Source organism: Bidens hawaiensis, unplaced genomic scaffold (assembly GCF_021521415.1).
Source record: "Bidens hawaiensis isolate Kalapana, Puna unplaced genomic scaffold, B.hawaiensis_p1.1 tig00005084_1, whole genome shotgun sequence".
NCBI lineage: Eukaryota > Viridiplantae > Streptophyta > Magnoliopsida > Asterales > Asteraceae > Bidens > Bidens hawaiensis.
Genome location: NW_027491325.1, coordinates 243,280 through 254,583, shown reverse-complemented (window position 1 = coordinate 254,583; position 11,304 = coordinate 243,280). Strand labels below are relative to the sequence as shown.

Sequence of the window (11,304 nt, the reverse complement as noted above, 5' to 3'; positions counted from 1 at the left end):
AAAACCAAATTTGGTATTCTAAGGGCCTAAACACAAATACAAGGGCTTACCAGGCGCATCGCTGTCAAAGCAAAACTCTAAGTCAAAAGGAATAAACATATCGTCAAAACGATCAGGAAAGGCGGTTTCCCCAGGGTTCAGCGCAGCAGATCCACCCTCCATATGCTCGACATAGGCGGCGTGGATATATTCCTTGCTTTCTGCATAAAACAAGACAAGTGATATCAGCAAAACGAATTATACTCGCGCAAAATTAATGCAATGAGCAAACAACCTACCTGAGCCATCAACATGGATGACAGGCTTAGTCTCGCTGTCAGTCCACCTCTTGCTCATACCAACCCCCACCAGCGCTTCCTCGCAAATATTCTTGGCGGGGGATGGTTCAGCAGATAACTTCTTAACCCATGTGCCCGTTGGGTTCTTAAGGACATTGTCATCCGCGGGCGCAGAAGTGATCGCGCGCATAGTCATGCGGATTGGAATCACACCAGCCTTGACGTAGAAAAACTTCTCAGTCCAGTCATGAAGGCTCTTAAAAGTGACAGTAGAGCATTTAACCTTCTGACTGCGCGGAGTAAACGAAAACCAAGAATCTTGAACCTTTGGTTTATAGAAATATTGAAAGCGGCGAGGAGTAGGCTCTTCGCGCTGAGCTCTGCACATAAACTCAAAATGAGTCATGCGCACCAACCCAAAAGGGTGAACTTGGGATATGTGAATCCCATAAAATTGAAGGAGCGCACCTATAAACCTTGTCATCGGAAGACGAAGGTTACAGTGAGTAAAAAAATGAGAATATAAAAAGATATAACCGGCGGGAGGATCCGCCGCCGTTTGCCCGGTCGCCGGGAGCAGACAACCATACTCAGGGAGAAAACCCTGAGAGGCGACGAGATTATCAAAATCAGGTTGTTTCAACTTGCAGGGAATCTCATCCCATCTCTTCACCGCCTTGTTCTTCCCTCCCTCCTCCGACGAGGCCTCGGCAACCCGAGTACCCTTGCCGGTTTTCTTCAAAGTAGACATAACCACAGATTTTACACGGCCTTTACTAGGGGAAATTGTGGTGTCTGGGTTATCAGACATACAATTGCGAATCGAACAATATGGTCACTTTAAGCACGGAATTCAGGGACAAAGACGAAAGCTCTTAATCGGAATGTAAATGATAGGCAAAAGCTCTGAAAATGACAGTGGAGATGAAGAAAAAACCGTTCAAAAGGTTTGGTTTTATAGGCTCAGGAGAGAGAGAGAGAAACAAGTAATAATCAGATTTACGCTCACGCGCCCCCACTCGCAGGCGTAGGTCAACATAAGCGCGACACGTGTTTCTGAAACTGTATGAGGAGACGTGAAAAAGCCACTGTAGCACCTCGAGCACACGAAAGGTCTGACACATAACGTCTCCATCTCTGATGCATGTCAACACCAACCAACCACGTGCATTGACGATTCGTTTTAACCAAAGGGATGGAATTTCGTGCAACGTGCGTACAAGAAAAGAAAAAGAAAAAACAAGCCCTATTAAAAAAGCAAACTATTAAGTCTAATATCTATCTTACCTCGCCCGCGCGAGACAAGACACACATTAGACTGGGGGGGCTTGAAGGGGTATGCACCCGCCTTAACATCGAGCTGGGCGGGTCAACCCACAAGATATAGACAAGAGGCTTGAAATCAGGATGTCATGAAGACACAAAGCCAAAACCTATGCGCAAGCGCATGAAACATCTGCGCGTGGCGCATATCACATATGCACACAACACACACATTTAGTGTGAGAATAAAGAGAAGACCTTGCGCAAGCGCATGAAACATCTGCGCGTGGCGCATATCACATATGTGTGAGAATAAAGAGAAGACCTTGCGCATCCCCGGGATAGGCGCATAAAGGCCGCGCGTAAGCGACACACAACAAATGAGACAATAGTCTAATCCAAATCAGGATAAGGACAACCATGATTGTACTCATCAGACAACCATCCAGAAGGTATCTTTTAAGGAATAAAGAATGTGCTGATGTTGACAGCTGCCAATGAAGGGTGGACAACTCAGCAAAGCCCATGTGCCACCACGTGATGGCACATGGGTCAGGTGAAATAACTTGGTCAGAGAATAATCAATGAAAAAGCACCAGGTGTCCTAAGTACACGTGGCGCGAAGCAATAGGAGGAGGCCAAAAAGGCCCTAATTGGGTCTGAGCCCAATCATTGGAAACCCTAATACTATAAATACCACACCACCTCCACAGTTGGAGCCAGGCAAGAAAATATATTCTAAGTCCTTTACTCATTTTTACATCCTGATTATCCTCTCCTACAATATCTGATTCTCACACCGGAGGGTTACCCAAAGAGGACCCCTCTGTCCCTTTCTGAGGGGTAAGCTCACGGTGCTGTTCGTTTTGTAGGTGGAAGAACTCGTATCTCGGAAAACCATCGGTGAAATAGCACACTCGTACCCGAGGAACGTTGATCGTATACAAGTAAGTCTATCCACGCTTCTTCATTTGACAATAATTGATTGGTCATTGCATATGTAGTACCCATGAGTGCTCCTTCCTCTAAAAGACAATCGATTCTTCATCCACAAAAAACGAAATTTTTTAGCTACCACTACGACTTTTTAAGAATTGTAGTTCTAAATACAATACGATTGCTTTACGGTTCTTCCTTTTCTTTCAAATTGATCAATAATTTGAGGTATTTTTAAGTTACTTGCTATTAAAAAAAACTAAGAGGGTGTTTGGAATTGAGTTTGAAAAATGGTTATTGGCTTATTCAAGAAGCCAATAAGCAAAAAATGTGTTTGGCAAATGTAAAAGCCCTTTTTGTTTTGATTTTTTGATTGGCTTGAAAAAACACTTTTCTAAAAGCCCCAATTTGAGGCTTTTCAAAAATGCTTTTGCTTTTTGATTGGATTTTTACTAATCTATCCACCATTTACCCCTTTTGGTCATTTTATATAAATAAGCTAATCCAAACACTTTTTAAAAAATGCTTATAACTTTTTCAACCACATAAGATAATCCAAACACTTTTTTAAAAACTCATTTTCAAAAAGACAGAAGTCAATAAGCACTTTTGACAAAAAACACTTTTAGAGTTAAATAAGCAATCCCAAACACCCTCTAAATCTGTGACAAAATTTACCTACGCTACTGCACATCACCACTGCTCCACCAGGAGTCAAAAATACATTTTGACTTTTATCTTCCTAACACCGTACATTTCAAAATAAGCCAATTTTTACGTAACTTGCTGTGACCAGAAAGGGTACATTTTGACCTTACCGAACTTAATAAAATACCAATGGTTACACTATCAAGTTAGCGTTGGTCAATAATCTATATGCGTTATTAACCTACCTGTTTGTATTCTCCTTCCCAATAGAGTAGACTGGAAACCTGGTCATACATGATTCTTCCCCCAAGTAAAGAGAAAAAATAAACACCTTGAATGAGGACATTATATCATTAACAGGCTGACTGGTTTATAAATTAAAGCACCTGACATATTCATTTTAACTACTACGGATTTAAAACTTCAGAAGTATATATAACTAACTGGTTTAATACAGCTAACAAACAACTAACACGTAACTCTTAGATTCCGTCTTTCCAACTTCATCCTTGTCTTCCTGTCATTCAAACATATGCGCCATTTTTTGCCTTTTCCAGCAGACCACTGTAGATAATATGAACAAAAAAGACTATTTCTTTTTATCAGAGGGAGACTTCAATCATTCGTTAAAAAAAACAAGTTACGAGTTGAACAAAAACTCCTGAAATTAAAACAACCATTTATACGCTAAAAAGAGTTACCAAAAACACTTTTGTAAATATTTATTAGACCAAATTTAATCATAACTATTATAGATAATATAATGGTACAGATTTATCAACTAAAACAATTTAAAATGTTATCAACACTTTCTTTAAAGAGAGAAGAAAAACTGAATAATTTCATCTAAACACCCCACCTAAACAAGTTCATGCTTAACTACACAAACTAAGGTTTGTATATTATCTTCAACCATTAATGATATACTGTGTTCTTGTTCAATAAGATCATAAGAAAAAAAATTATTATTAAAGACGGATTTGTTTAAAACCTGAAGACCAGCTCGAGATGATCCGGAAACAGGTCTTGTTTGATCTTTGCCCATGTTAGCTGCTGCTACTGTTGTTTTACCCCGACCTACGCAAACAATTCGTAACATTAAACTCTAAAAACAAGTTAAATATTATAAATGAAAAACAATAGTAGTTGAAGATTCAATGCAGACTATATCACAATAAATAAGATAGCCAACAGATCAATACATAAAAAGATCTATCAATATAGCACACTCAATACATAATAAAGTCAAATTCTTCTCTTTTTTTTTTCAATCCAAAAACTTTAAAGATATATCTGTGATAGTAAAATCTCTATGGTTATAGTTTTATCCTTTAATAATAAAACTAAAGCAACAATAACCGTCTAATGCCACATAATGTGCCCAGAAACATAGCTACCTAGATCGTGGTTTTCTCCGGTACAAGTAGAGGTGACGTACTCAGCACGAGGGGGGTAGATTCATTTCGGGACGAACCAGTAAAGTATACAATGAGTCTGGTTTGGTGTACCAATTCAAATCAAAAATTACCAACTACCAATACAAAAAATCCAATTACCAACACAGATTAGTTCTAATAAAAAACATAACAAGACAATTTAATATTTCTAATCTAGCCACTGCCTTTTTTCCATTCTTGTTCTCAACGCCTTCAACACCAGGATCTTCCCAAACCATTTCCTCTAAGCGAACACATGTAAACGAGACGAAGTCTGATGTCGAGGTGAATAAAGATTACTTTATATGTTATTTTGCAAGTTACACGATTACACTTAATATAGGAGCATGCACTCCAATTTCTCTCCACCGAAGAGCTATTAGTCGGTTAATGGATAACTTCTTTTGCTATTTCCGTCAATTCCGAAATGCCCAATCTATAATTCTATATGTAGCCCACCAGTCAAATTCATCCATTGTCATAGCATCGGCTTGCGTTATGGTCCTAGAATAAATTCCTTTCTTCATATGAAATATATAAAAATGTCGCACATTGTTCCCATGACACCCTTTCTTCACCTTCATTTTCCGCAATTCTATGAAATGTTTCCATCACACCGAATACAATTTCTTTGTCTTGGTTAGGAGCTTTCTTGTCATACAACCAGACGCCAACTATTCAAGATGGAATTTATCACAAAATTTTGGACTTAAAGCCAGCATAAAAAAATAAAGTGGGATAGTCATTTCTCGCACCCAGCACAATCATTTCAACTTGAGGGTGATAACTTGAGTATTTATTTTCCCTCGTGCAGAAACATTTCATAGAATTGTGGAAAATGAAGATGAAAAAGGATGTTACGAAAACAATTTGCGATGAAGAAAGGAATTTATTCTAGGACCGCAACGCAAGCCGATATCGTAACAATAGACAATTAATTGGTGGGCTGCATATGGATTGGAGAATCTGGAGTTAGTGGATATAGTAAAAATAGTACTCTCCCAACCTAGTAGCTCTTCGACGGAGAAAAATTGGAGTCCATACTCCTATATTCATAATGACAGGAGGAATCATTTTTATTGCAAAAGAGTGGATAAACGTGTCTTTATTCACTCCAACATTAGCCTTCAATCTCGTTTTTCAAACTTTTATAAATCCAGAAAGCGCATATATAGAAGGTTCCGGTGCTCGCTTAGAGAAAATGGTTTGGGAAGACCCTGATGCTGGAGGCGTTGAAAATAGAAAAGAAAACAGATAGCCATGGTTAATAAAGGCGTTCTGAGGCGCGCCACAAGGCTTACGCCTCGGTGGAAAAACGCATAAGAGGCTTGCCCTCATTAGAGTATACTGAAACCTAAGCCTCAACCTTTGTGAAGCGGTCTGAAGCGGTGAAGCGAGGCATTGAGGCTTAAACCTCTCTAGAAGTTGTGAAATATGCCAATTTTTTAAATTATTTTCTGGACTATTTTGACCCATTTAGTTCTTAGTGGTCTTAATTGGTAGGCCAACCCAACATGTACTGTTAGTGCACTTAAAAAACATCATTGTTTAACTGTATAATGGTTAATGTTTAATTGGTGTGCCTCCTTTCACAACAATAAGCATCACAGACACAGTCACAACAGCAAAAAACAATTTTATGATGCTTGTGTTTTGTTGAACTATTTTATGATGCTTGTTTTGTATTGAATTAGGTTGTTGAACTATTTTATGATGTTTGTTTTATTACTAAAATAGGTTTTATAATGCTCATAATGTTTATTTTATGTAAAAGTGTTATTTTTATAGATTATATATATATATATATATATTTATATTTTTTAATAATGTTTTGAGGCTACCGCCATGGTCCGCCTCGAGGCTTACGCCTCGAGAGTCTAACAGAAAACGCCTCAAGGCTCGTTTCCATCTTTTTAAACTTTGGCTTTATATGGATCTGTATGTTTGTAACAATTGTGTGATCGAAACTTAGGATGTTTGGTATTTTGTTACTATTCAAATGCCACAATCTTTTATGAATTGTGTTAACCTTGTTCAGCTGTTCTATTGCTCTTACATGTAGACAAAATGCATAAAACTTTCAGACAATATTTCCTTATAAAAGGAGAGCCCTATGCAAATAAAGGTAAATGATTTCCATTCTTAGAAATTAGGCTCATTGATTTAAAGATCAAAACAATGGGAGGTCTAAAATTCTTTTTGCTCAAGTAACAACTTTTTAGCCTAAATTTTCAGTTATTCACCAAAAACTGAACCAATCCTAGTCCTAAAAACCAATAACTTAATTTAACCAAAACCAAACAGTTTTTAAATTTCCTTGACTGAAATTTTGGTTTCGGTTTCGGTTAGGGCTTACAATCGACCAACGCACCGTCGCATACCCCTATAGACAAGTGTAGTCAAAGCCAATACAAAAGTATATTGCTTTTTTTCTGGTAAATTTGTTTTCTCAAGCTTAGCTGTTGCATCACTATCTATATTTATAGTCCAGTCTGTCCTCTTGACACATTTCTTCAGTTGTTTGAGCCTAGGATCCTATTAGTTGAGCAGGTTCTAATATAACAAATTTGGTTGGCAATAGCTCCTACTAGTTTGGCATATAAATTGCTTAAAACAGCTCAATTTAAGATAATAGTAACAGGCAAGAAAGAAATTTATTGATACTTATTTAGTTAACCAAGAACTGAATCAATCAACCAGAATTCTTAAATCAGATAAATTCGTTTCACACGTCACCTAATTCAGCTCAATTATCATATAACTACGGGGAATATAAACAACCAAATAACTTGAAACGATCAAACCAGCCAATTAACGTCCCTACAAAGACCAAAACCAAGCTACACAAAGCCTTATATCTTGATCCACCATCGCGAAAATCAAACAGGATATCAACTTAAGTAATATTGCAAACCACAATCTACGGTGTTTATGAAAACGCAAAAACATAATCATATATATAATTCTTCTCATCAAGAAAGTTTAAATGCTTATTGTATAAAAGAACTCACCTCTATAAGAAGCCTAAATCGATATGTACTATCTCTGCATAGATTTCACACAGCTGTTTGAAACGCCTGGCACATTCTTTTTACTTGTTGTTGGTATGCTTTTAATAAGAATTACAGATGAACCTTCATCTATTTGTTTCTTGCTAAAACTGCAAAAAGTAAGTCCACGAGACGATGATGAGAAAACAAACTCTCAAATGTTTATCAAGAAACTATGTATAATATACAGTCACATGCCTCTTTTCTTGTACTTGACTGCAATTATCCCGTTTCTTTTCATTTCCTGTTACCATCTTGCCTTGTTCACATCGCTATAACATAACATAACATAACATAACATAAAGCAACTTCAGCATAACCAGCTTATCTTAATCAACCCCTTACGAGTTCTACCTGATCAGAATTGAAGGGAGCCGTGTATTCCTCCTCCTCCTCTGCATACTTGAATGAACCGCACAACTTCAGCCTGTTCCTCAATCTCTTCAACTTTTTCTTCTTCTGTACACCGCCGATCAAACTCTCTCTCGTTTTCTTTCTATCTACGCCGCTCATCAGACAACCCTTACCTTTCCTATCCCCAAGTTTCCACACATTCTTACTCCTGTACAACACCTTCTCAAACTTCCAACACGGTACGCTCGTATCAATCACCGTGACCTCCGTTTGCGAATACGCTGAAAGGTCCCCATCAACTCTCTCCTCTTCCACTTCCACCTGATTATTAACTCTATTCTTTCGAGACACATCGCAGATTCTAGGGCACGGCTGCTTCCTGCAAGTCTTTTTTGGCCTAATTCTCGCAGAATCTCCCATGTAGAAGAGATCCGAAAGTAGATTGTTTATCGAATCACGCACTTGTACGGATCCGGTATTATTATTATCATCGCATTTTTCATTTTCAGATAGGACGTTGTCTATCGGCGGAGTAGAATACGTCGGATCGGAGGTTAAGAGGAAGTGGTCGAGGTCAATGTGATCGGAATCCGGAAAGCCTCTGGAGGAACGGAGGCGTTGGAGCCATTTGGCGGCAGGCATGTGGGATTGTTTAAGAGGTGAAGATGAAGAAGGTTTGAAATCTGAAATTAGGGTTTCAGATCATCGGAAGGAAGGAAGTACAAACAAGACGGTCGGTATACTGATTTAAGTCTTCATTTTCATCATCACAAGTATTGAACGCTTGTATTATATTTTTTTTTAATCAATCATGCCCAACATTATTTCATTTATAATTCTCAAAATACCTGTGAATTAATTTAACATAGACTTGATGGGAAAAACAAACGGGTTAACGAAAGGTATTAAAATAGCATAACTTTGGAAACATCGAGTTGATCTGCAAGAAATTTAAAAATGCACTAAAGTTGCGTAGTTGGTCAAACCTCATGTATGAATATGACACTTAATTCAATAATTAATAAGATCTACACTATGCTATAACTCACTTGATAAAATGATTTTGGCCCATGATCCATGGTCCTAGGATAGCTAGAATGAATAAGATAAAATATTAGGAATTCGTAGAACTCTAAGCTTGGCACATAAGCTTTAACATTTTCTTTTATTAATATAGTAAGATGTGCCACCTTAACAAACTTCTTTTTCTTTTGAGAAAATTATTGTTTTAGTCCCCGTGGTTTTTAGACGGAGTCACCTTTAGTCCCTGAAAAAATAAATGACCTGCTTACATCCTCGTGGTTTAAAAACTAAACCGTATGCGTCCTTCTGTTAGTTTAGCGTTACTTTTTCATCCAAAAATGTATGCATTTACTCTTTTACCCCTTATAGATTATAACATGTTATAGCTGGAGAAAGATAGGTATACGAACCCTAATTCACAGCAAACACAACGAACACATGTATACGATCCCTAAATCATGTCATCTTCTTCCACTCTTGGTAATATGGAGCCCTAATTGACTGATTCTTTTTCTTCCTCTTCTATTCGATTGGAGCCCTAGGTAACTATCATCTTTGATTGGAGCCAAAATGTCTCAATTCTCCTCCTCTTCTTCGGCGAAATCGAGGTCACAGGTGTAACATCCAACTTTTGTTAAATAATAAATAACATAAAGTTTTGTTATTAATTGTGTCGTTAAGTTAGTCGGGTGTTAAAGTGTTTGGATAAGAATTGGAATTGTGAGTGGGTTGTGGGGCCCATAGCCCCTATATATATAATCCAACCCATCATTCCTTTCACCACTTTTCTTTCCTTTCATCACACACACCCACTCAAGAACACACACTTTCTCTCTCAAGACCCGAATCCAAATCCGGGTTAAAGTAAGGAAGATCTTGGTACTCAAAGTGTCTTCAAATAACAAGAATCACGTCCAGATCCTCGAGTCGTCTCGGATCCGAACCGAACCCAAAGCAAAAGGTAGGTTTCGGTTTAAATGGTTAAGGTTTTAGTCGGTTTCGACATGCAAACTGATAGGATGATAGATCGGGCCGTGAAATGTAAGAAAAACATAAACTTAGTGAGTTATAACCTCACGGGTATGTTATAGGACAAAAAGGTGATGTTCGGACCTCATAAAACACGGGTATACAAAGTTAGTACAACCCAAAACCCATAAAAAGGGTAAAACAGGTCCTAATAAAGAGTCACGGAGTAAAATAGCTTTAAAATGGCAAAAAAAGAAGAGATGTAAAAAAATGGATTTTTCCCATTAGAAGAGAAATTCTTCCATGAGAAGAGAAATTCCATGAGAAGAGAAATTCTTCCATGAAAAGAGAAATTCCATGAGAAGCGAAATTCTTCCATGAGAAGAGAAATTCTTCCATGAGAAGAGAAATTTTTCCATGCGAAATTCCATGACCCCCGTTAGCTGAGGGTTTCATTAGCATAGATATAAGAGATACTAGTAACAGATAATTGACACGCGTAATGTATTGTACAATTAGCCGTGCACAACTAAGGAAGGGCATTACCATCAACGGCGAGAGAAACCGACTCCAGGTGAGTTTCTAGCCCCTTATCTGTTATGTTTTCGGGGCTGTGTGCATACCCAATGTGATAGTTGTTAATACACTTACCTTAAGTGGTGAGTGTATGATACGCGTATGATATGTGTATGATTAAGTATTGAATGTTATGATAGAATGTTTATACGAATGAATGTGTATGTATGTATGTATATATATATATATATTTATATACATGATAATAAGATATGTATAGTATGCACGTATGAAAATGAATGTATGAAAGAGTGAAGAGACAGGTATGGTTGTATGGTTAGTTGAGACAGAGGGACCAGACCCTAATAATATCTGAGACAGAAGGGACCAGGCCCTAATAATATCTGAGACAGACGGGACCGGACCCTAATAATATCTGAGACAGAAGGGACCAGACCCTAATAATATCTGAGACAGAAGGGACCAGACCCTAAAAATATCTGTGATGGTAGAGATGGTGTAGCCTATGTTATACCATAAGGGATTAAGAAAGAAAGTATGAGAGCACGAATGAATGTATGTATGTATGTATGTAAAGCAAGTATGAAAGAATTAATACTAAGTAAAGTCCGAAATTCGTATCTTCGGACACGTATGAGTAAAAACATGAATGTACTGTATGTTAATTGATTAACTAGAACTCACTTAGCGTAGCTGACTTTTAGTATGCACGCAGGTGAATAGGATGCGACGGGTTGCTTGAGGGAAGACACGTGGCAACAAAGTGAAGACTGGCATCGAAGAAAAGAAGATTCACGTGTCGTTTACATT

At 37.8% G+C, this 11,304-nt stretch overlaps 1 long non-coding RNA gene across 1 annotated transcript; it reads right to left on the bottom strand.

The window, feature by feature from the left end:
• Positions 1-3,637: 3,637 nt before the first annotated feature.
• Positions 3,638-7,886, bottom strand: LOC143628900 (uncharacterized). The gene is made up of 4 exons (XR_013152836.1): positions 7,810-7,886; positions 7,573-7,721; positions 4,117-4,202; positions 3,638-3,689 (listed from the first exon to the last, which is right to left on the bottom strand). It is a non-coding gene; the product is annotated as an uncharacterized LOC143628900 (long non-coding RNA).
• Positions 7,887-11,304: the final 3,418 nt, after the last annotated feature.